We start from the raw sequence: 23,544 nt of genomic DNA, 5'->3' as shown, positions 1-23,544 counted from the left end.
TTAAACGTTCCCTGAAAACTCACCTCTTCAGAGAAGCCTATCAAATTCCAGACCCAAACACATAACCTTCAGAGCTTCCCTATCCATACCTCCCAACTGTCCCGATTTTCGCGGGACAGTCCCGTTTTTTGGGGTCTGTCCCGCTGTCCCACCCGCGGGCCGTAGTGTCCCGCGGTGGGGGGGCAGTTGGGAGGCTCTGTCTCTCGCTGCTCTGCTTAGCAGAGCAGCGGTGAATAGACGCTGTGCACATGCGCACAGCGTCTATTCATTGTAGACAGAGGGAGAGGGGGCATGCCTGCGGCTCACGGAGCGCTGGGCATGCCCCCTCAGTGACAAAATCGGGGGCGTGGCTCGCGATCGCGGGTCTTCCCGTGAAGCCACGCCCCCTTTTCATAGGTCACGCCCCTTTTTCGGGAGCGCATGCGGCTTCGCCGCGCATGTGTCCCTCTTTCGAGGCAGCCAAAGTTGGGAGGTATGCCTATCTAATAACATCCTCTCTGTGTACAGTCCACATAACCTCACATATTCTGTCTTCCAACATTGCTGGGTGATTATATCATACAACCCATTAAGAACCTAGCAATCTGGGGAACCATTATGTAACAACAGGTAGCATCTATCCTTGTGTATCAATACCTATTTCCCTATAGATTGTAAGCTTGCGAGCAGGGCCTTCCTACCTCTATGTCTGTCTGTTTTTGCCCAGTTTTGTTCTATTACTGTTGTTCTAATTGTAAAGCGCAACAGAATATGCTGCGCTGTATAAGAAACTGCTAATAATAATAATAATAATAATCTTACACTGCACTGTGATACCATATACTTTCACATTCCATCCTACACTGGGTATGATACCATATTCTTCCAAATTCCATCATACACTGCCTTGTGATACCATATGCTTCCAAATTATTTCATATACTGCATTATGATACCATATGCTTTCATATTCCATTCTATGCTGCACTGTGATACCATAGGCTTCCAAATTGAATCATACACTGCACTGTGATACCATATGCTTCTTCCATGGTATATCATACACTTTGGGTCATCTCTAGAGAGGAGGGGACCTATGTGCAGACTCCGTGTGTGGGCCCCCCCCCCTCTCCTGTAGCTGTCGCGCCGCTGCTAGCGCTCTGAACGCTGTAGACTCTGGCACAGTGCCAGAGTCTACAGCGCATGCGCAGGACTCCGAAAAATGGCCGCCGTGCCATTTTTTCGGAATCCTGCGCATGCGCTGTAGACTCTGGCACTGTGCCAGAGTCTCTAGTGGTCAGTGCGCTAGCAGCGGCGGTGACGGCTACAGGAGAGGAGGGGGCCCACACACGGTCACCGGTGGACTCCGGAAAGGTAAGTATAGGAGAAATGGGGGCAGTGTGTGTGGTGTGGCCCCCCCTGGACTCAGGTGCCCATGTGCCGCGCACACACTGCACCCATTATAGAAACGCCAATGCATACACTGCATGATGATACCATATGCTTCCATATTCCATCATACACTGCGCTGCAATACGATATATTTTCATATTTAATAATACACTATGCTTTGTTACCCTATGCTTCAATATTACACCATACACTGGGCGTGATACCATATACTTCCAGAGTCCATCATACGATGTGCTGTGATACCATGCGCTTCCAGATTACATCATACACTGTGCTGTGATGCCATATGCTTCCATATTCCATTATGTACTGCTCTGTGATACCTTATGCCAGGGTTTCTCAGTACTCTAGGCACCCTAACAGTCCAGGTTTTAAGGATATCCATGAGTGTTCACATGTTAATCACACTGACTGAGGTTCTAATTAAATAACTTGTGCTTAAGTATGGATATCCTTAAAACCTGGACAGTAAGCGTGCCATGAGGGCAAATGCCATATGCTTCCATATTCAATTATAAACTGCAATGTGATACCATATGCTTCTATATTCATCATACATTGCACCGTGATACCATATACTTCCATATTCCATCCTGTACTATGCTGTGATACCATATGCTTCCATATTCGATCATGCACTGTGCTGTTATACCATATGCTTCCATAATTATCATGTAATGTACTGTGATACCATATGTTTCCATCATTCATCATGTACTATATTGTGATACCATATAGAAGCATAGAAACATAGAATTTTACGGCAGATAAGAACCACTTGGCCCATCTAGTCTGCCCTTTTTCTTACCATATTTTTATCTCAACCCTTATTTGATCCTTATTTCTTTGTAAGAATATCCTTATGTCTATCCCATGCATGTCTAAATTGTTCTACTGTAGTTAGCCTCTAGCACCTCTGATGGGAGGCTATTCCACCTGTCCACTACCCTTTCTGTGAAGTCATTTTTCCTCAAATTACCCCTGAACCTCCCCCCCCCCCCCCCCTCCTCATGTCCTCGTGTCCTATTGCTTATCTTCATTTGGAGAATGTTTCCCTCCTGGACTTTGTTAAAACCCTTTATATATGTGATAGTTTCTATCACGTCTCCCCTTTCCCTTCTCTGCTCCAAACTATAGATATTGAGATTTCTTAGTCTTTCTGGGTATGTTTTGTGATGTAGGCCATGCACCATTTTAGTTGCCCTTCTTTGTACACTCTCTAATGTATTAATATCCTTCTGAAGATATGGCCTCCTGAACTGGACACAGTATTCTAGATGAGGCCGTACCAATGACCTATACAGTAGCATTATTACTTCTTTCTTTCTGCTGCTGATTACTCTCCCAATGCACCAAGCATCTAACTAGCCTTCCTCATTGCTGTGTTACATTGCTTACCTGCCTTTATGTCACCTGAAATAGTGACTCCTAGATCCCTTTCCTCCTCAGTAGTTTCCAGTATAGTGCCATTAATACTATATTTAGCCTTTGGATTTTTGAGATCCAAGTGCAAGATTTTGCATTTTTTGTCATTAAACTGTAATTGCCACACTCTTGACCATCCCTCTAGTCTACCTAGATCCTCAATCATTTGTTTTACCCCTCCTGGTGTGTCTACCCTGTTGCATACCTTTGTGTCATCTGCAAAAAGGCATACTTTCCCTTTAATGCCATTTGCAATGTCACCAATAAAGATATTAATAAGCACTGGTCCAAGTACAGATCCCTGGGGTACTCCACTGGTAACATTTTCCTCCTGTGAATGCACTCCATTTATTACAACTCTCTGTTTTCTATCCTGCAACCAAGATCTTATCCATTCAATAATCCTAGTATCCAATCCCAAGCTTCCAAGTTTATTTAGCAGTCTGCGATGTGGAACAGTGTCAAAAGCCTTACTAAAGTCTAGATAAGCTATATCCATGGCTCCACTTTTATCCATCACTTTAGTCACACAGTCAAAAAAGTAAATAAGATTTGTTTGACATGATCTCCCCCCAGTGAATCCATGCTGTTTGGGATCCTGTAAATTGCTGGATTTGAGATAATCTACAACTCTTTCTTTTAAGAGTGTTTCCATCAGTTTTCTTACTACTGATGTAAGACTCGTTGGTCTGTAGTTGTTTGCCTCTTCCTTGCTTCCACTTTTGTGCAGTGGGACTACGTTTGCTCTTTGCCAGTCCTAAGGAATTACTCCTGTAGCTAATGACTGGTTGAATAATTCTGTCAATGGTGCTACCAGCACCTCTTTAAGTTCTTTTAGTATCCTTGGATGTATCTCATCTGGCCCCATAGATTTGTCCACTTTCAGCTTTGAGAGTTCTGTTAGGACCTTCTCCTCTGTAAATGTACTTGTTTCATTTTCCTGAATATCCCTGCAACTTAACTGTGGCCTCTTCCCCTCTCTTTCAGTAGTGAATACTGAGCAAAAATAATTATTAAGATGATCTGCTATTACACTGTCTCCCTCAACAAGACTCCCAGTCTCTGTCTTTAGTTTCATAATTCCGCCTTTTGTTTTTCTCCTTTCACTTATATACCTAAAAAAATGTTTTGCGTCCTTTACCCACTGACTGGGCCATTTTCTCCTCAGCTTGTGCCTTTGCACATCTGATTACCTTCGTCAGCTGGGCATACACTATACAATTATCTGCAAGATAATTTGTGGTTGGAATGAAAACCTGGCAATGGATGAGAGAAATTGACAATCGAACATTTGCTACCAAACACTGGAAAATGGACAAAAACTGTAGTTTATACAAATTGGTTAAATCACGGACAGGTTTTGTCCATTTTCCAGTGTTTGGTAGTAAATGGTCGATTATCAGTTGTTCTCATCCATTACCAGATTTTCATTCCAACCACAGATTATCTGACAGATAATTGTATAGTGTATGCCTAGTTTTAGTCTTCTTCTGTCTAACAAAATATATCTCTTTGTCTTCATTATTTTGTGTCTGCTTGTATTTCCTAAAAGCCATCTTTTTTTCTTTCACAATACTTGCTACTTCTTTCGCAAACCACACTGGCTTCCTTTTCCTTGTGTTTTTCCTAACACGTTTGATACAAAGGTCTGTTGCCTTTAATATTGCACTTTTTAACGTTTCCCACCTCTCCTGCACTGCTTCCAAGTTCCTCCGCTCTGTCATAGAATCGCTTACACATTTTCCCATCCCTACAAAATCAGCCTTCCTAAAATCCAACACCTTTGATTTTGTATGGGACGAGTCAGTCTCTGTCTTTATGCTGAACCATACTGCTTGATGATCACTGGATCCCAGGTTTTCACCTACTTTTACGTCCGATTTTCTGTCTCCATTTGTAAGTATTAAGCATACTTGCCTATCTGACCCTCTCCATGAGGGAGAAAATGCTCTGTTCCTGGACTTTCCTGGTAATGTATGATTGCCATCACCTGTGGTGAAACACCTTTCTTATCAATTAACTAGCTCACCACAGGTGATGCCAATCATACATTACCAGGAAAGTCCAGGAACAGAGCATTTTCTCCCTCATGGAGAGGGTCAGGTAGGCAAGTATGGTATTAAGTCTAATATTGTATCTTTCCGAGTGGGCTCCCTCACCAATTGGTGGAGGGATGCTCCCTGAAGGGAATTTAAAATGTCTCTACTGCTAGTGGAACTAGCAACAGATACCTCCCAGTTTACCTCAGGAAGATTAAAGTCTCCCATGATTATTACCTCTCCATTTAATGTCATTTTAGTTATGTCCTGCAATAGGTTCTTGTCCAGTTCTTCTTCCTGTCCTGGTGGCCTGTATATCACGCCAATACGAATAATTGACTTCTCCCCTGTTTCTATGGTCACCCAAAGGGCCTCAGTTTTTTCTTCAATACTTTGTATTAAGGTAGTATTTATGCTTTTTTTTTTTACATACATTGATACCCCTCCTCCGATTTTTCCCATTCTGTACTTCCTAAATAAAGTATATCCCGGTATAGCTATGTCCCAGTCATGATTTTCATTGCACCATGACTCTGTAATTGCCACAATATCTAGATCATCCCTTGTCATTATTGCAATTAGTTCTGGGATTTTATTTCCTAAGCTCCTAGCATTTGCACACATAGCTTTTAGAGTTTTGTTTGTGCTTTTCCTGTTCCTAGCTATGTTCTTCTCTCTGGCTATGTTTATTTGGTTTTGATCTGAATTATCTTCTGTTTCTGTTGCTATGCTTCCTATTCCATTTGCCTGCAGAAACAAACCCTCTGTGTTGGGGGAGCAGATTGCTTTATTCCTATTTGGTTCACTGCCCCCCTCTGTTAGTTTAAATAGTTCTAGATGAAGCATCCAAACTGTTCAGTTAGTATTCTCGTTCCCCTTGAAGGTGGGTGCAGGCCAGGGCCGGACTGGCCATCTGGCACTTCTGGCAAATGCCAGAAGGGCCGATGGCCACGTGGGCCGGTACAGCAGACCCCCTCTTGTGGCCTCAGTCCGGCGGCAGCGTGTCTCAGCTGTCAGAAGCTCAGAGCGCGCCAGCGCGGCTATGTCTGGCGGTGTGTAGCGGACTTCAAACCAGCCGCGGTTCGTGAGCCAATCAGAGCTCGCGGACCGGCAGCCAATCAGGAGCCGCCGCTGCCGGTCCGCGAGCTCTGATTATATTTGTAAGAGCATAGACTAATAAGTGGGAGGAGTCAGGAATAGTAAGGGGAGGAGTCACAGAGGTGGGCCTGTGTGCTTCAAAAATGCCAGGGCCTATTTTTAGTCCCAGTCCGGCCCTGGTGCAGGCCATCACTTTTGTATAAGCTCCTATCTTGCCAGATGGTGTGACTATGGCATATAAATCCAAATCTCTCCTCATTGCACCAAGTCCTTAAACAAACATTGAAGTTTCTGATGCAATGAGTTCTGTCTTCCCATCTGTGTACTGGCAATACTTCTGAAAAGGTTACAGTGGTTGCCACCTGCTTCAGAGCAGTTCCTAACTTTCTAAATTAATCTTTTATGGCCATGAGTTCAGCATTTGCCAGGTCATTTGTCCCTAGGTGGACAATGACATCCACCTCCTCATCTTTTCTTGCTGCCTTCACAATTCTTAGCATGCGCTCTTAGGGGATCATTCCGAGCTGATCGCTCGCTAGCTACTTTTTGCAGCGCTGCGATCAGATAGTCGCCGCCCATGGGGGAGTGTATTTTCGCTATGCAAGTGTGCGATCGCATGTGCAGCTGAGCGGTACAAAAAAAATTTTGTGCAGTTTCTGAGTAGCTCAGAACTCACTCAGCCGCTGCGATCACTTCAGCCTGTCCAGGACCAGAATTGACGTCAGACACCCTCCCTGCAAACGATTGGACACGCCTGCGTTTTTCCAAACACTCACAGAAAACGGTCAGTTGACTTCCACAAACGCCCTCTTCCTGTCAATCTCCTTGCGATTGGCTGTGCGAATGGATTCTTCATAAAATCCATCGCTCAGCAACGTTCTGCTTTGTACCCATATGAAACTCCTGCGCATTGCGGTGCATACACATGCGCAGTAGTGACCTGATCACAGCGCAGCGAAAAATCCTAGCGTGCGATTAGGTCGGAATGACCCCCTTTATCCCTTGGAGCTGTGGCTCCAGGTAAGCACCTTACTTGTTTCTCTACTTCATTTGCATTTCCCGGATGTATTACTCTAATATTGGAATCTCCCAAGAGAAGTGCAGTCCTTTTTGGAAATGCAATTTTCTTGTTCCTATAGTCCAGTGGTTCTCAAACTCGGTCCTCAGGACCCCACACAGTGCATGTTTTGCAGGTCACCCAGCAGGTGCACAGGTGTATTAATTACTCACTGACACATTTTAAAAGGTCCACAGGAGGAGTTAATTATTTCACTTGTGATTCTGTGAGGAGACCTGCAAAACATGCACTGTGTGGGGTCCTGAGGACCGAGTTTGAGAACCTGTGCTATAGTCATACCTCCCAACATGACCCTCTCCAGGAGGGACAGAATGCTCTGCTCCTGGACTTCCCTCTTATGCTATGATTGCCATCACCTGTGCTGAAACACCTTTCTTATTCATTAACCTGTTCAACACAGGTGCCGGCAATCATAAATTAAGAGAAAAGTCCAGAAGCAGAGCATTGTGTCCCTCCTGGAGCGGGACATGTTGGGAGGTATGCTATAGTTCACAGGTTCTCAAACTCAGTCCTCAGGACCCCACACAGTGCATGTTTTGCAGGTCTCCTCACAGAATCACAAGTGAAATAATTAGTTCCACCTGTGGACCTTTTAAAATGTGTCAGTGGGTAATTAATGCACCTGTGCACCTGCTGGGTTACCTGAAAAACATGCACTGTGTGGGGTCCTGAGGACCGAGTTTGAGAACCTGTGCTATAGTTAGTAGATGTCCCCATATCCTCCCGTTCTGTAGAGCCTCTATTAGTTGTATCTTCCAGCCCTGCAAGAGCAGCCTATGAGTTTTGCAGTGTCACAGCTTGCGGGAGGTGTCTGTGTCCCTCTGGAAATCTCTGCCCTTGAGAGGACACAGTAGTCCAGGCAGAATGTCTTCTGGTGGATCTCTGAGGCAGTGGTGGACTCAAGGACACAGACATCCTACAAATCTCAGCATGCAGTTTACTTATCTCCTCCTTCAGCAGAGAAAATTGATCACAGATTGGACAGCAGCTGAGTCTCCACACTGCCTCTTTCCAAACAAATACATTACATCCATTGTACTGCACTAGCCCAAATGCTTCCATAATTCATCATATACTGTATTGTGATACCATATGCTTCCATAATTCATAATGTACTGTACTGTGATACCATAAACTGCCATAATTCATCATGTACTGTATTGTGATACCATATGCTTCCATAATTCATAAAGTACTGTACTGTGATACCATATGCTTCCATAAGTCATCATGTACTGTACTGTGATACCATATGCTTCCATAAGTCATCATGTACTGTATTGTGATACCATATGCTTCCATAATTCATAATGTACTGTGATACCATAAACTGCCATAATTCATCATGTACTGTATTGTGATACCATATGCTTCCATAATTCATAATGTACTGTACTGTGATACCATAAACTGCCATAATTCATCATGTACTGTATTGTGATACCATATGCTTCCATAATTCATAAAGTACTGTACTGTGATACCATATGCTTCCATAAGTCATCATGTACTGTACTGTGATACCTTATGCTTCCAGAATTAATCATGTACTGTATTGTGATACCATATGCTTCCATAATTCATCATGTACTGTATTGTGATACCATATGCTTCCATAATTCATCATGTATTGTACTGTGATACCATATGCTTCCATAAATCATCATGTACTGTACTGTGATACCATATGCTTCCATAATTCATCATGCACTGTGCTGTGATACAATTTCTTCCATAATTCGACATGCACTGTGCTGTGATACCATATGCTTTAATATTCAATCATGCACTGTGCTGTGATACCATATGCTTCCATTTCCCACCCTACACTGTGCTGTGATACCATATGCTTCCGTATTCTGTCATGCACTGTGCTGTGATACCGTATGCTTCCATAATTCATCATGTACTGTGCTGTGATACCATATACTTCCATTTCCCATCCTACACTGTGCTGTGATACCATATGCTTCCATATTCTATCATGCACTGTGCTGTGATACCATATGCTTCCTTAATTTATCATGCACTGTATTGTGATACCATATGCTTCCATAATTCATCATGCACTGTACTGTGATACCATATGCTTCCATAATTCATCATGCACTGTGCTGTGATACCATATGCTTTTAAATTCCATCATACACTGTGCTGTGATACCATATGCTTCCATAATTTATCATGTACTGTACTGTGATACCATATACTTCCATTTCCCATCCTACACTGTGCTGTAATACCATATGCTTCCATATTCTACCATGCACTGTGCTGTGATACCATATGCTTCAATAATTCATCATGCACTGTACTATGATACCATATGTTTCCGTAGTTTATCATGCACTGTACTGTGATACCATATACTTTCATTTCCCATCCTACACTGTGCTGTGATACCATATACTTCCATATTCCATCATGCACTGTACTGTGATACCATATACTTTCATTTCCCATCCAACACTGTGCTTTGATACCATATACTTCCATATTCCATTATGCACTGTGCTGTGATACCATATGCTTCCATAATTCATCATGCACTGTGCTGTGATACCATATGCTTTTATATTCCATCATGCACTGTGCTGTGATATCATATGCTTCCATAATTTATCATGTACTGTACTGTACTGTGATACCATATACTTCCATTTCCCATCCTACACTGTGCTGTAATACCATATGCTTCCATATTCGACCATGCACTGTGCTGTGATACCATATGCTTCCATAATTCATCATGCACTGTGCTGTGATACCATATGCTTTTATATTCCATCATGCACTGTGCTGTGATATCATATGCTTCCATAATTTATCATGTACTGTACTGTACTGTGATACCATATACTTCCATTTCCCATCCTACACTGTGCTGTAATACCATATGCTTCCATATTCGACCATGCACTGTGCTGTGATACCATATGCTTCCATAATTCATCATGCACTGTGCTGTGATACCATATGCTTCCATAGTTTATCATGCACTGTACTGTGATACCATATACTTTCATTTCCCATCCTACACTGTGCTGTAATACCATATGCTTCCATATTCGACCATGCACTGTGCTGTGATACCATATGCTTCCTTAATTCATCATGCACTGTATTGTGATACCATATGCTTCCATAGTTTATCATGCACTGTACTGTGATACCATATACTTCCATTTCCCATCCTACACTGTGCTGTAATACCATATGCTTCCATATTCTACCATGCACTGTGCTGTGATACCATATGCTTCCATAATTCATCATGCACTGTACTATAATACCATATGCTTCCATAGTTTATCATGCACTGTGCTGTGATACCATATACTTTCATTTCCCATCCTACACTGTGCTGTGATACCATATACTTCCATATTCCATCATGCACTGTGCTGTGATACCATATGCTTCCATAATTCATCATGTACTGTACTGTGATACCATATGCTGTTATCATTTCTTGCTCATCTCCCTAGTGAGCTAGCTGAGCGTACCTGCCAATAGCCCGGTTCTTGGAGGGACAATTCTGATTTTTGTACCCTAGAGATAGGCTTACACTATCCCTTTAAACCAGGACACTCAAGGATTACGCAGGTTCTGTGGCTGGTATAAGCCTGGTGACATGCAGGGTTGAGATCCACACCCTGTGCCCCCTCTGTCCACCAAACCAAATCCCCATCCATTCCCAAGGGTATCTTATGCCATCATTGCTATGTGAGAGTTCCCAGCTGAAGGGGTTATTTCCCAAACTGATACCTTGACAAGGAAGGTTCCTCGTTTGGTCCGGGATAAAGCCGCGTCTGTATCAGTCTATCACACATGCAGTGGTTAATTATTGTACTCTCAGGGCACATTTTATGTTGGTGGAATATCAGAGAGTGTCAGCCAGTATTAAAATGCCAGATATCCGACGTGAAGCATTAATTGAAGGCATGATGAGAAAATTTGGCACAAACCTATTAGCGCAGATGAGCGCCACATGAGGCTGCTGCATTTAGATTCAATTTAACACCATTACACTCATTTCTGCACAATTATAATTGCTCGTTATGTGTAGTTAAAGTCTGAAACTAAAAATGGCTCTGAGCTTTTGTTTGCAGAAATGGTGTGTATAAGGGGCGCAGGAATGTTTTGTGGTTGGGGGGGGCATAGTAAAATATACATTTTGGCGCTCCCCCCAATTCCCCATTTAATTTGGATTATTTAAAAAAAAAAAGCCCCCATACGCACATTTTATATCGCTGTTGCCAGTGTCGGACTGGGGCATGTAGGGCCCACCGGGGGAATGCAGTGGTAGGGGCCCATGTTTAGAAGTTTAGCTAAGCATTGGCGAGTGCATAATATATAGTAAATACTGCTAGTGCATGCATGATAATGTACCAGGCTATTAACAGCAATGCACTGTAGGAATTACACTATAATCCTGTCACAATGTAACATACAGTATGTATAATATATAATTCAAGTGCACAATCTGGAACCTGATCCCTTGAGGAGCGGGTGGGGCCCACAGGCAGTGGGGCCCACCGGTGGTTTCCCCTGTTCCCCGGTGGGCCAGTCTGACCCTGGCTGTTGCACTGTCACAACACCACTCCCACTTTTTCATAGGCCCCACCTCTTCCAGGGGGTCAGCTCATCAGAACAGCCTCGTCATAGGGGGTCATTCTGACCCGTTCGCTCGCTGCGTTTTAACGTGGCAGAGCGAACGGGTCCCTGCTGCGCATGCGCCGGCGCCGTAGTACGCCGGAGCATGCTAGACGGCCGAATGCCATAGCAGGGATGCGATCGCCTCTGCCTGATTGACAGGCAGAGGCGATCGCTGGGCGGGAAGGCGGCGTTTGGCCACCATTTCGTGGGTTTGGTCCGGCCAATGCAGGCGTGGCCGGACCGAACGGGGGTGGGCCGCATCGGCTGCGTGACGTCACACACAGCCGCTGCGGGCCGGGGAGCGATGAGTAGCTCCCAGCTAGCACACTAAAGCTGCGCTGGCCGGAAGCTACTCTTGAAGTGCAGAGGCATCGCCGCTGTGCGATGCCTTTGCACTTCTGCGAGGGAGGGCCGGACTGACATGCGGGGTGGGCTAGCCCTGTGCTGGGCGTCCCCACGCATGTCAGTGTGAATGTTCGTAGCTGTGCTAAATTTAGCACAGCAACGATCAACTCGGAATAACCCCCATAATCAGGAGTTATGCTACAATCTCCAAAAAAGCTCCATACAGGATGGTATCCGGTCTCTAGGTCGACAGTAACTAGGTTGACAGGGTCCCTAGGTCGACATGTTCTAGGTCGACATGAGTTTTTCTCATTTTTTTTATACTTTTTAATACTTTATGATCCACGTGGACTACGATTGGGAACGGTAACCTGTGCCGAGTACAGCGAGTCACCTTGCCCGAAGCATGGCGAGGGGATATGGTGCACTAATTGGGGTTCCCAGTCACTGTATGGTGAAAACGACACCAAAAAACATTTAAAAAAAACTCATGTCGACCTTTTGACCTGTCACCCCTAGACCATGTCGACCTAGAGCATACTTGCCTACCTGACCCCCTCCATGAGGGAGAAAATGCTCTGTTCCTGGACTTTCCTTGTAATGTATGATTGCCATCACCTGTGGTGAGCTAGTTAATTGATAAGAAAGGTGTTTCACCACAGGTGATGGCAATCATACATTACCAGGAAAGTCCAGGAACAGAGTATTTTCTCCCTCATGGAGAGGGTCAGGTAGGCAAGTATGACCTAGAGACCCTGTCGACCTAGAATCCCTGTCAACCTAGTTGCTGTCGAGCAATAGTGGTCAACCTAGACACTGTCAACCTAAGTGTGGTTACCTTCCATACCACACCCAGACAGGATATCTGGTATGCACAGGAAAATAATCCCCCCACCCCCACCAAACACATCAAGCATTTCATATACCTTCAGCATACCTCCCAACATGACCCTCTCCAGGAGGGACAGAATGCTCTGCTCCTGGACTTCCCTCTTAATTTATGATTGCCATCACCTGTGCTAAAATTCCTTTCTTATCCATTAACCTGTTCAACACAGGTGCCAGCAATCATAAATTAAGAGAAAAGTCCAGAAACAGAACATTTTGTCCCTCCTGAAGAGGGTCATGTTGGGAGGTATGCTTCAGTACTATATTCTTGCTATTTTACTAGTAATTATTTTATGTGAGGTGATAAGTTTTAGTGTTTTTGCTTATCATATTGCTAATATTTTATATTTTCCCCATATTTTTAACCGGTAAACTCAGAAATCCTGAAATAGCTTCTTAGTATTAGTGTGCGAGTGCCTGTGATACTGTAGCTGCTAATTTACTGTAACTGTAACATCCTGCAGCTTCTCCTAACCATTACCAACGTAACATCTTCATTAGCATCTTCATAACGAGTACAGTCATTTAGGTGTCCCCGGGCAGACCCTAGTGCAGCATGCAGGAGGGTGGGGGGATGCGTTTCCCTGGCCTGCTTCCTACACTCTCCCTGGAGCCCGCTCTCTGTGCCAGCCTTGCGTGGTACTTCCTCTCTCCCTAAGGACACACATCTCTGTGCTCCATACAAGCACGCGTACCTATTTATAGACAAGTTGCCTTAACGAGCCCGCCAGCACCTCCTCTCCGCCTGGGGTCACAGCTGATTTTTAATGAGTTCCAAACAAATTAATGATTCAACAACAAACCCTATATTAAGGCGAGCAGGGCACCCAGAGGAGCCCAGAATCCAGGGCAGCTGGCGCACCCAGAGACTTGTCGCGTTTAATATGGATCTTTCTTTCTTTCTCAGGCTTAAACCGTCCTTTTCTTCCCTCCGCTCTCATTTTCTGAGCGATGATATTCATTTATAAAGTCATAGGGGCTTCATTATAGATCAGAAACCCATTCGATTTGGGAGAACAAAGTGTCACTTGCATGGACGGCTCTGCTAATGTGCTGGCAGGGTGATAATCATTAGAACAGTGTATAGAAACACTTTACTAATGGCCACTTACTGTATATTCCTCCTGAGTATTGAACACAGGTGCGCTCAGGTTACCGCTATACCGTGGGAGCATAATCATCACTTGTTGTCATTGTTTCTGCTACAAAGGTATTACAGGGAAACCAGGACCAGATCTTGACCTTGCGGCGCGCCGGGCGGAAAAAATAGGAGTGTGGCTTCATGGAGAAGGGGCGTGGTCAGTTATGCTCCCTGTAGCTATGCCCACAGTAGTGTTGCCCCCAGTACTGTGCCCCGTACTGTGTCCCCTGTAGAGTTGTGCCCCCAGTACTGTGCCCCCTAGTTGCGCCGTTTTCAAAAAAAATAATTATGCTTACAATCCCCGCTCCTGCTTCCCGACCACTGCTGCCCTTCGTCTTCGGCCGCCGACGCCGCTCCTCGGATCTATGGGAGAGACGTCATGATGACGTCTCTCCCATAGCACCGCAAAGACACTAGAGGTCAATTATGACCTCTAGCGTCTATGTGCCGCTCCCACAATGCAGTGCGGTGTGCGATGACTTCAGCACCGGGCATCTAAACAGCACCGGGCGGCACCAGTAGCGGATCTTGCCACAGTGGGGGCGCCCTCCGGAAGGCGGCGGCCCGGGCAAAAATCCTGCTTGGCCGTAGCAAGATCCGCTACTGAGGGAAACCTATACTGGCACCTGGATAGATTTGTTGTTACATTTGTATTATCATTTTGTCATTTATATTGTGATTGTCCCGTCTCTTATCTTATACACAGTGGGATCCACAGGTAGGAAATAGTTACAACCCGATTTACTGAAAATAAATTGTAAAATATAATGAACACTTGTTATAATGGGTGCAGTGTGTGCGGCCCAGGACGGCCAACATCACACACACTGCACTTACTGTATATACAATAGTATACTCACTTCTCCGGAGTTCTGCATCGGAACTGCTCAAATTACTGGGAAAATGGTGGCTATTTTCCAGGAGATTTGCACTGGGTACATCTACTGGCCGCTGTGCCACGTAGAGAGGAAGGGCCCTGCACGGAGACTCCACACGGGCCCCCTCCTCTCTTGCAATGCTCTATTGGGAGGATTTCAGCATAAATTAATTAAACGTCCACCAAATGCATCTGCTGCGGTGATTCTAAATTTGAATGCAGTGGACTGTGATCCAGGGTCATCTTAACGTGTTGGCACACTGGACCTCACGATTCTAGGGGCCCCCTGAGCAGCCTTCCCCCCCCCCCCCTCCCTCAGGGTTGGTGCCTCCAGAGCTTCTTGGGAGGCAGGTAGACAATGCTACTCAGCTGCTAGAGTGTGTGTAATCCACAATCAGTGCGGCCAGGAGTAGCTTTCTCCGCCTGCCTCTTAGCTGGCAGTCAAACAGTGAATGGCTGTCCGTCCGCATTCTGATTGGTGGATTGCTGGAGCTATCCACCAATTAGAGTGTGGACAGCCATTCTCTATATGGAAGCATGTGGAGACACTGTGCAGGAGAGCAGGTGGGGCCTGTTATGATCTTTTTATCATACCTCCCAACTCTCCCGATTTTCGCGGGACAGTCCCGTTTTTTTGGGACTGTCCCGCTGTCCCACCCGCGGGCCACAGTGTCCCGCGGTGGGGGGGGTCAGTTGGGAGGCTCTGTCAATCGCTGCTCTGCTTAGCAGAGCAGCGGTGAATAGACGCTGTGCGCCGGGGTGCAGGATTTGAGGGGGCGGCAAGGTGTTACAGAAAAACGTTTTTTTGGGGGGTTTTATTTTTACTGGTAGTGCTGTGCTACTCTAGTGAGACAGCAGACAGCTCCCAGGGCAATGTAACTGACCCACCTGTCCGCCCACGGCTCCAACGCTGTGCGGGTGAACTCCAGTACCTGGGATCTCTTCTATGTCGGCTTCTGTCTTAAACTCTCTTCTTTGCCATGAAATGCTGCGACTAGCGTGTGGTGCACCCTACAAGCTATAGAAGCGCACTGCGCTCCCAGTTAGCAATATTTTTTGAGGGGAAGGGGAGGGGGCGTAAAATTACTGCCTTGCCCCGGTTGACGAAAATCCTAGTTTCGGCACTGGCTAACCTAACTGTCAGACTACCACACTGGACGGGAAGAACTAAGCAATGCATCTGCGATACATCCCGACACTTATTGGGTACATACTGGCGTTAATAACGCCGGTATACACCGAGATGCAATTAAAATTGCAAAACACAGCTCTCTCGCTGTCCTGTGATCACAAGACTTCCGGGTTAGGACCCGAGAGTCCTTCTGCCCATGTGCAGAACGACGCGGGCACCGCAGGGGGTGCTGGAAGGATCCGAACAGGTCCATCTCAGTGAAAAGAGGCTCATAGGCTTCTCTTGGGTAATGCCACGCTGGAATGTATCACTTTTCGGAGCGTGGTGCATTTTGTGAGTTTTGGTCGGATTTTCAAACAGAGATGTGAGATGTGCAGCAGTGTACATACTTACCCTAAGCAGCTGCTATACAGTCTCAGCTACTCCTAGGCTGCATACTGTACAGGGTGCTATATATAAGCCAGCTACACACAAACACAGCAGCACAGCTGTCAAATCAGAGGAAGCGGCTGTAATGATAAATACAAATAACTGATGTTGATGCTTTTAAAATATTGAATATTTATTTTGCCTTTTGTTTAAAGGGAATTATGGGTAACGGTAAATGCACCTCTGGCTGTGAGAGCAGCAGCACTCTGCACTGTCTCCTTCTTCTAGCAAGAAGCCGACACTAGCATCCGCCGCGGCGCACTCCGGAGGTCTGGTCTCTGACACGCTAGTGCGCATGCATGGGTAGACTGAACACTGTTCTCGGGCTTCCGGAGTGCATGGACTTACCCCACATTCACTGCACCCTGCTACAGTCACAAGGGCTGCCTGTCTACACTATGCCACCCCGCTGCCTGCACAGTGTGAGTTTGCAGTCTGATGGTACATCATACATCAGGCGCACTACAACACACAGCACACCCTGCTTGCTCCAGGCTGCCACACTGCAATACCACCACTGTCTATGTACTACTGCATTAACCCTTCCATTACTTGTACCCAGTTGCCTGGTTAAGGTTTCTCTCTGTGGCCGAACAGTCACTTTCACATCCACTGTGCACTTATTCTGGTATATTCGCCCCGTTGCATGAGATGTCGGCTCGCGCGTACTTTTTGTTCAATTGCAGTTGTTTAATCATGTTGTTACAGTTCAGTACGTTATGGTGTTGTGCGTTTGTTTGTCTTCCCGTTTTTTATCCTACTCAGGGATTAGCTACTCGCCGTTGCGGGCATGAGCCGGCAGCGGGGGTCTGGAGTTATTTTGCGATTTTTTGCCTGACTTGACGGACTGAATTCTAATCCACAATTCGGCTAATCTGTTCTAATCAGAGTCCCTCAGCAGGTCTTTACGCTTTCACCTCCAGCTGAGTTCTTACATGTTTTACCCCTTTTTTACCCCCCCCCCCTTTTTATTATTCTTAATATCTCTGACGTCCTAGTGGATGCTGGGACTCCGTAAGGACCATGGGGATATAGCGGCTCCGCAGGAGACAGGGCACAAAATAAAAGCTTAAGGATCAGGTGGTGTGCACTGGCTCCTCCCCCTATGACCCTCCTCCAAGCCTCAGTTAGATTTTTGTGCCCGGCCGAGAAGGGTGCAATCTAGGTGGCTCTCCTGAGCTGCTTAGAATAAAAGTTTAGTTAGGTTTTTTTATTTTCAGTGAGTCCTGCTGGCAACAGGCTCACTGCATCGTGGGAGAAGAAACGGACTCACCTGAGTGCAGAGTGGATCGGGTTTCTTAGGCTACTGGACACTAGCTCCAGAGGGACGATCACAGGTTCAGCCTGGATGGGTCACCGGAGCCGCGCCGCCGTCCCCCTTACAGAGCCAGAAGAGACGAAGAGGTCCGGTGAAATCGGCGGCAGAAGACATCCTGTCTTCAGACTAAGGTAGCGCACAGCACCGCAGCTGTGCGCCATTGCTCTCAGCACACTTCACACTCCGGTCACTGAGGGTGCAGGGCGCTGGGGGGGGAGCGCCCTGAGACGCAATATAACAGAATACCTTAGGTGGCAAAACAGAATACATCACATATAGCTCCTGGGCTATATGGATGTATTTTAATCCCCTGCCATTTTACACAAAAAAGCGGGAGATAAGGACGTCGTGAAGGGGCGGAGCCTATCTCCTCAGCACACAAGCGCCATTTTCCCTCACAGCTCCGCTGGAAGGACGGCTCCCTGACTCTCCCCTGCAGTCCTGCTTCAGAATCAGGGTAAAAAAGAGAAGGGGGGGCATTGTTGGCAGCAAATAACAATAATTAACAGCAGCTATAAGGGAATAACACTTATATAAGGTTATCCCTGTATATATATATAGCGCTGGGTGTGTGCTGGCAGACTCTCCCTCTGTCTCTCCAAAGGGCTAAGTGGGGTCCTGTCCTCTATCAGAGCATTCCCGGTGTGTGTGTGCTGTGTGTCGGTACGCGTGTGTCGACATGTATGAGGAGGAAAATTATGTGGAGGCGGAGCAGTTGCCTGCGTTGGTGATGTCACCCCCTAGGGAGTCGACACCTGACTGGATGATTGTATTTAAACAATTAAGTGATAATGTCAGCAATTTGCAAAAAACTGTTGACGACATGAGACAGCCGGCAAATCAGTTAGTGCCTGTCCAGGCGTCTCAGACACCGTCAGGGGCGCTAAAACGCCCGTTACCTCAGTGGGTCGACACAGACCCTGACACAGATACTGAGTCTAGTGTCGACGGTGACGAGACAAACGTAATGTCCAGTAGGGCCACACGTTACATGATCACGGCAATGAAAGAGGCATTGAACCTTTCTGACACTACAAGTACCACAAAGAAGGGTATTATGTGGGGTGAGAAAAAACTACCAATATTTTTTCCTGAGTCAGAGGAAATAAATGAGGTGTGTGAAAAAGCGTGGGTTTCTCCCGATAAAAAACAGCTAATTTCTAAAAAAATTATTAGCATTATATCCTTTCCCGCCAGAGGTTAGGGCGCGTTGGGAAACACCCCCTAGGGTAGATAAGGCGCTCACACATTTATCTAAACAAGTAGCGTTACCGTCTCCTGATACGGCTACCCTCAAAGAACCAGCTGATAGAAGGCTGAAAAATATCCTAAAAAGTATATACACACATACTGGTGTTATACTGCGACCAGCAATCGCCTCAGCCTGGATGTGCAGTGCTGGAGTCGCATGGTCGGATTCCCTGACTGAGAATATTGATACCCTGGATAGGGACAATATTTTGTTAACTATAGAACATTTAAAGGATGCATTATTATATATGCGTGATGCACAGAGGGATATTTGCACCCTGGCATCAAGAGTAAGTGCTATGTCCATCTCTGCCAGAAGAGCGTTGTGGACGCGACAGTGGTCAGGGGATGCGGATTCCAAACGGCACATGGAAGTATTGCCGTATAAAGGGGAGGAGTTATTTGGGGCTGGTCTATCGGACCTGGTGGCCACGGCAACGGCTGGAAAATCCACCTTTTTACCCCAGGTCACTCCACATCAGCAGAAAAAGACACCGTCTTTTCAATCTCAGTCCTTTCGTTCCCATAAGTACAAGCGAGCAAAAGGCCACTCCTTTCTGCCCCGGGGCAGAGGAAGAGGAAAAAGACTGCACCATGCAGCCGCTTCCCAAGAGCAGAAGCCCTCCCCTGCTTCTGCCAAGTCTTCAGCATGACGCTGGGGCTTTACAAGCAGACTCAGATATGGTGGGGGCCCGTCTCAAAAATTTCAACGCGCAGTGGGCTCACTCGCAAGTGGATCCCTGGATTCTACAGGTAGTATCGCAGGGGTACAAACTGGAATTCGAGGCGTTTCCCCCTCATCGTTTCCTGAAGTCTGCTTTACCAAAGTCTCCCTCCGACAGGGAGGCAGTTCTAGAAGCCATTCACAAGCTGTATTCCCAGCAGGTGATAATCAAGGTACCCCTCCTGCAACAAGGAAAGGGGTATTATTCCACGCTGTTTGTGGTACCGAAGCCGGACGGCTCGGTGAGACCAATTTTAAATCTGAAATCCTTGAACACTTACATAAAAAGGTTCAAATTCAAGATGGAGTCACTCAGAGCAGTGATAGCGAACCTGGAAGAAGGGGACTATATGGTGTCTCTGGACATCAAAGATGCTTATCTCCACGTCCCGATATACCCTTCTCACCAAGGGTACCTCAGGTTTGTAGTACAAAACTGTCATTATCAGTTTCAGACGCTGCCGTTTGGATTGTCCACGGCACCTCGGGTCTTTACCAAGGTAATGGCCGAAATGATGATTCTTCTACGAAGAAAAGGCATTTCAATTATCCCTTACTTGGACGATCTCCTGATAAGGGCAAGATCCAGGGAACAGTTAGAAGTCGGAGTAGCACTATCTCAGGTAGTGTTACGTCAGCACGGGTGGATTCTAAATATTCCAAAATCGCAGCTGATTCCAACGACACGTCTACTGTTCCTAGGAATGATTCTGGACACAGTCCAGAAGAAGGTGTTTCTCCCGGAGGAGAAGGCCAGGGAGTTATCCGAGCTAGTCAGGAACCTCCTAAAACCAGGACAGGTCTCAGTGCATCAGTGCACGAGGGTCCTGGGGAAAATGGTGGCTTCTTACGAAGCGATTCCATTCGGAAGATTCCATGCAAGAACATTTCAGTGGGATCTACTGGACAAATGGTCCGGATCGCATCTGCAGATGCATCAGCGGATAACCCTGTCGCCAAGGACAAGGGTGTCTCTCCTGTGGTGGCTGCAGAGTGCTCATCTACTAGAGGGCCGCAGATTTGGCATTCAGGATTGGATCCTGGTAACCACGGATGCCAGCCTGAGAGGCTGGGGAGCAGTCACACAGGGAAGGAATTTCCAGGGCCTGTGGTCAAGCTTGGAAACGTCTCTTCATATAAACATTCTGGAACTAAGGGCCATTTACAATGCCCTAAGTCAAGCAAAACCTCTGCTTCAGGGTCAGGCGGTGTTGATCCAATCGGACAACATCACGTCAGTCGCCCACGTAAACAGACAGGGCGGCACGAGAAGCAGGAGGGCAATGGCAGAAGCTGCAAGGATTCTTCGCTGGGCGGAAAATCATGTGATAGCACTGTCAGCAGTATTCATTCCGGGAGTGGACAACTGGGAAGCAGACTTCCTCAGCAGACACGACCTTCACCCGGGAGAGTGGGGACTTCACCCAGAAGTCTTCCACCTGATTGTAAACCGTTGGGAAAAACCAAAGGTGGACATGATGGCGTCACGTCTAAACAAAAAACTGGACAGATATTGCGCCAGGTCAAGGGACCCTCAGGCAATAGCAGTGGACGCTCTGGTAACGCCGTGGGTGTACCAGTCAGTGTATGTGTTCCCTCCTCTGCCTCTCATACCAAAAGTACTGAGAATCATAAGAAGGAGAGGAGTAAGAACTATACTCATGGTTCCGGATTGGCCAAGACGGACTTGGTACCCGGAACTTCAAGAGATGCTCACGGACGAACCGTGGCCTCTACCTCTAAGAAAGGACCTGCTACTGCAGGGGCCTTGTCTGTTCCAAGACTTACCGCGGCTGCGTTTGACGGCATGGCGGTTGAACGCCGGATCCTGAGGGAAAAAGGCATTCCAGAAGAAGTCATCCCTACTCTAGTCAAAGCCAGGAAGGACGTAACCGCAAAACATTATCACCGCATTTGGCGTAAATATGTTGCGTGGTGTGAGGCCAAGAAGGCCCCTACAGAGGAATTTCAACTGGGTCGTTTCCTTCATTTCCTGCAAACAGGACTGTCTATGGGCCTAAAATTAGGGTCCATTAAGGTTCAAATTTCGGCCCTGTCGATTTTCTTCCAGAAAGAACTGGCTTCAGTACCTGAAGTTCAGGCATTTGTAAAAGGGGTGCTGCACATACAGCCTCCTTTTGTGCCTCCAGTGGCACCTTGGGATCTCAATGTGGTGTTGAGTTTTCTAAAGTCACATTGGTTTGAACCACTTTCCACTGTGGACTTAAAATATCTCACATGGAAGGTGTCGATGCTGTTAGCCTTGGCTTCAGCCAGGCGTGTGTCAGAATTGGCGGCTTTATCATATAAAAGCCCTTACTTGATATTTCATTCTGACAGGGCGGAATTGAGGACTCGTCCTCAATTTCTACCTAAGGTGGTTTCTGCATTTCACATGAACCAACCTATTGTGGTACCTGCGGCTACCAGGGACTTAGAGGACTCTAAGTTGCTTGACGTTGTCAGGGCCTTGAAAATATATGTTTCCAGGACGGCTGGAGTCAGAAAATCTGACTCGCGGTTTATCCTGTATGCACCCAACAAGCTGGGTGCTCCTGCTTCTAAGCAGACGATTGCTCGTTGGATTTGTAGTACAATTCAGCTTGCACATTCTGTGGCAGGATTGCCACAGCCAAAATCAGTAAAAGCCCATTCCACAAGGAAGGTGGGCTCATCTTGGGCGGCTGCCCGAGGGGTCTCGGCTTTACAACTTTGCCGAGCAGCTACTTGGTCAGGGGCAAACACGTTTGCTAAATTCTACAAATTTGATACCCTGGCTGAGGAGGACCTGGAGTTCTCTCATTCGGTGCTGCAGAGTCATCCGCACTCTCCCGCCCGTTTGGGAGCTTTGGTATAATCCCCATGGTCCTTACGGAGTCCCAGCATCCACTAGGACGTCAGAGAAAATAAGATTTTACTTACCGATAAATCTATTTCTCGTAGTCCGTAGTGGATGCTGGGCTCCCATCCCTAGTGCGGATTGTCTGCAATACTTGTATATAGTTATTGTTACAAAAATTCGGGTTATTATTGTTGTGAGCCATCTTTTCAGAGGCTCCTTTGCGTTTATCATACTGTTAACTGGGTTCAGATCACAAGTTGTACGGTGTGATTGGTGTGGCTGGTATGAGTCTTACCCGGGATTCAATATCCTTCCTTATTATGTACGCTCGTCCGGGCACAGTATCCTAACTGAGGCTTGGAGGAGGGTCATAGGGGGAGGAGCCAGTGCACACCACCTGATCCTTAAGCTTTTATTTTGTGCCCTGTCTCCTGCGGAGCCGCTATATCCCCATGGTCCTTACGGAGTCCCAGCATCCACTACGGACTACGAGAAATAGATTTATCGGTAAGTAAAATCTTATTTTTGCTTTCATCTTTCCCATTTGTGTGTTCATGTTCTGCTTCAAATTGGCTGGAAGCTCGTGCAGATCGGCTAGGCCGAGATTTCTGCAATATTCGGAAACAAAATTTTTCTTTTTGGCAGATCCTTCAGGTTAACGCACTTACTGAATTATGGTATAGATATTTAGTAACCAATTTTACCCCCTTTCCTCCTCTTCAGGTTGGTTTGCTGATGACTTGACCGTTTGGGTGGTGGGCCACTCGTATGTGTTTTGGGCCGCAAAGTTTTTAGCCTCGGCGGGGGCTCAGCGGTTTCCTAGGGCTCAGGGAGTTAGATGGCTTGGTTGGCGAGGAATGATGTGGAAAGATCTGAGGAATAGACTAGTTAGTCAAGCCAGCAAGC

General features: G+C 46.4%; 1 protein-coding gene across 1 annotated transcript in view; it reads right to left on the bottom strand.

Annotated features, from left to right (window-relative positions):
* The window catches only part of PTN (pleiotrophin), a 117,904-nt gene that overhangs the window by 68,297 nt on the left and 26,063 nt on the right, over positions 1-23,544 (bottom strand). The window lies entirely within an intron of this gene.

This window comes from Pseudophryne corroboree, chromosome 6, assembly GCF_028390025.1.
Source record: "Pseudophryne corroboree isolate aPseCor3 chromosome 6, aPseCor3.hap2, whole genome shotgun sequence".
In the NCBI taxonomy this organism is placed as follows: Eukaryota; Metazoa; Chordata; class Amphibia; order Anura; family Myobatrachidae; genus Pseudophryne; species Pseudophryne corroboree.
Note: the sequence above shows the minus strand (reverse complement) of the source record. Positions and strands in the feature narration are given on the sequence as shown.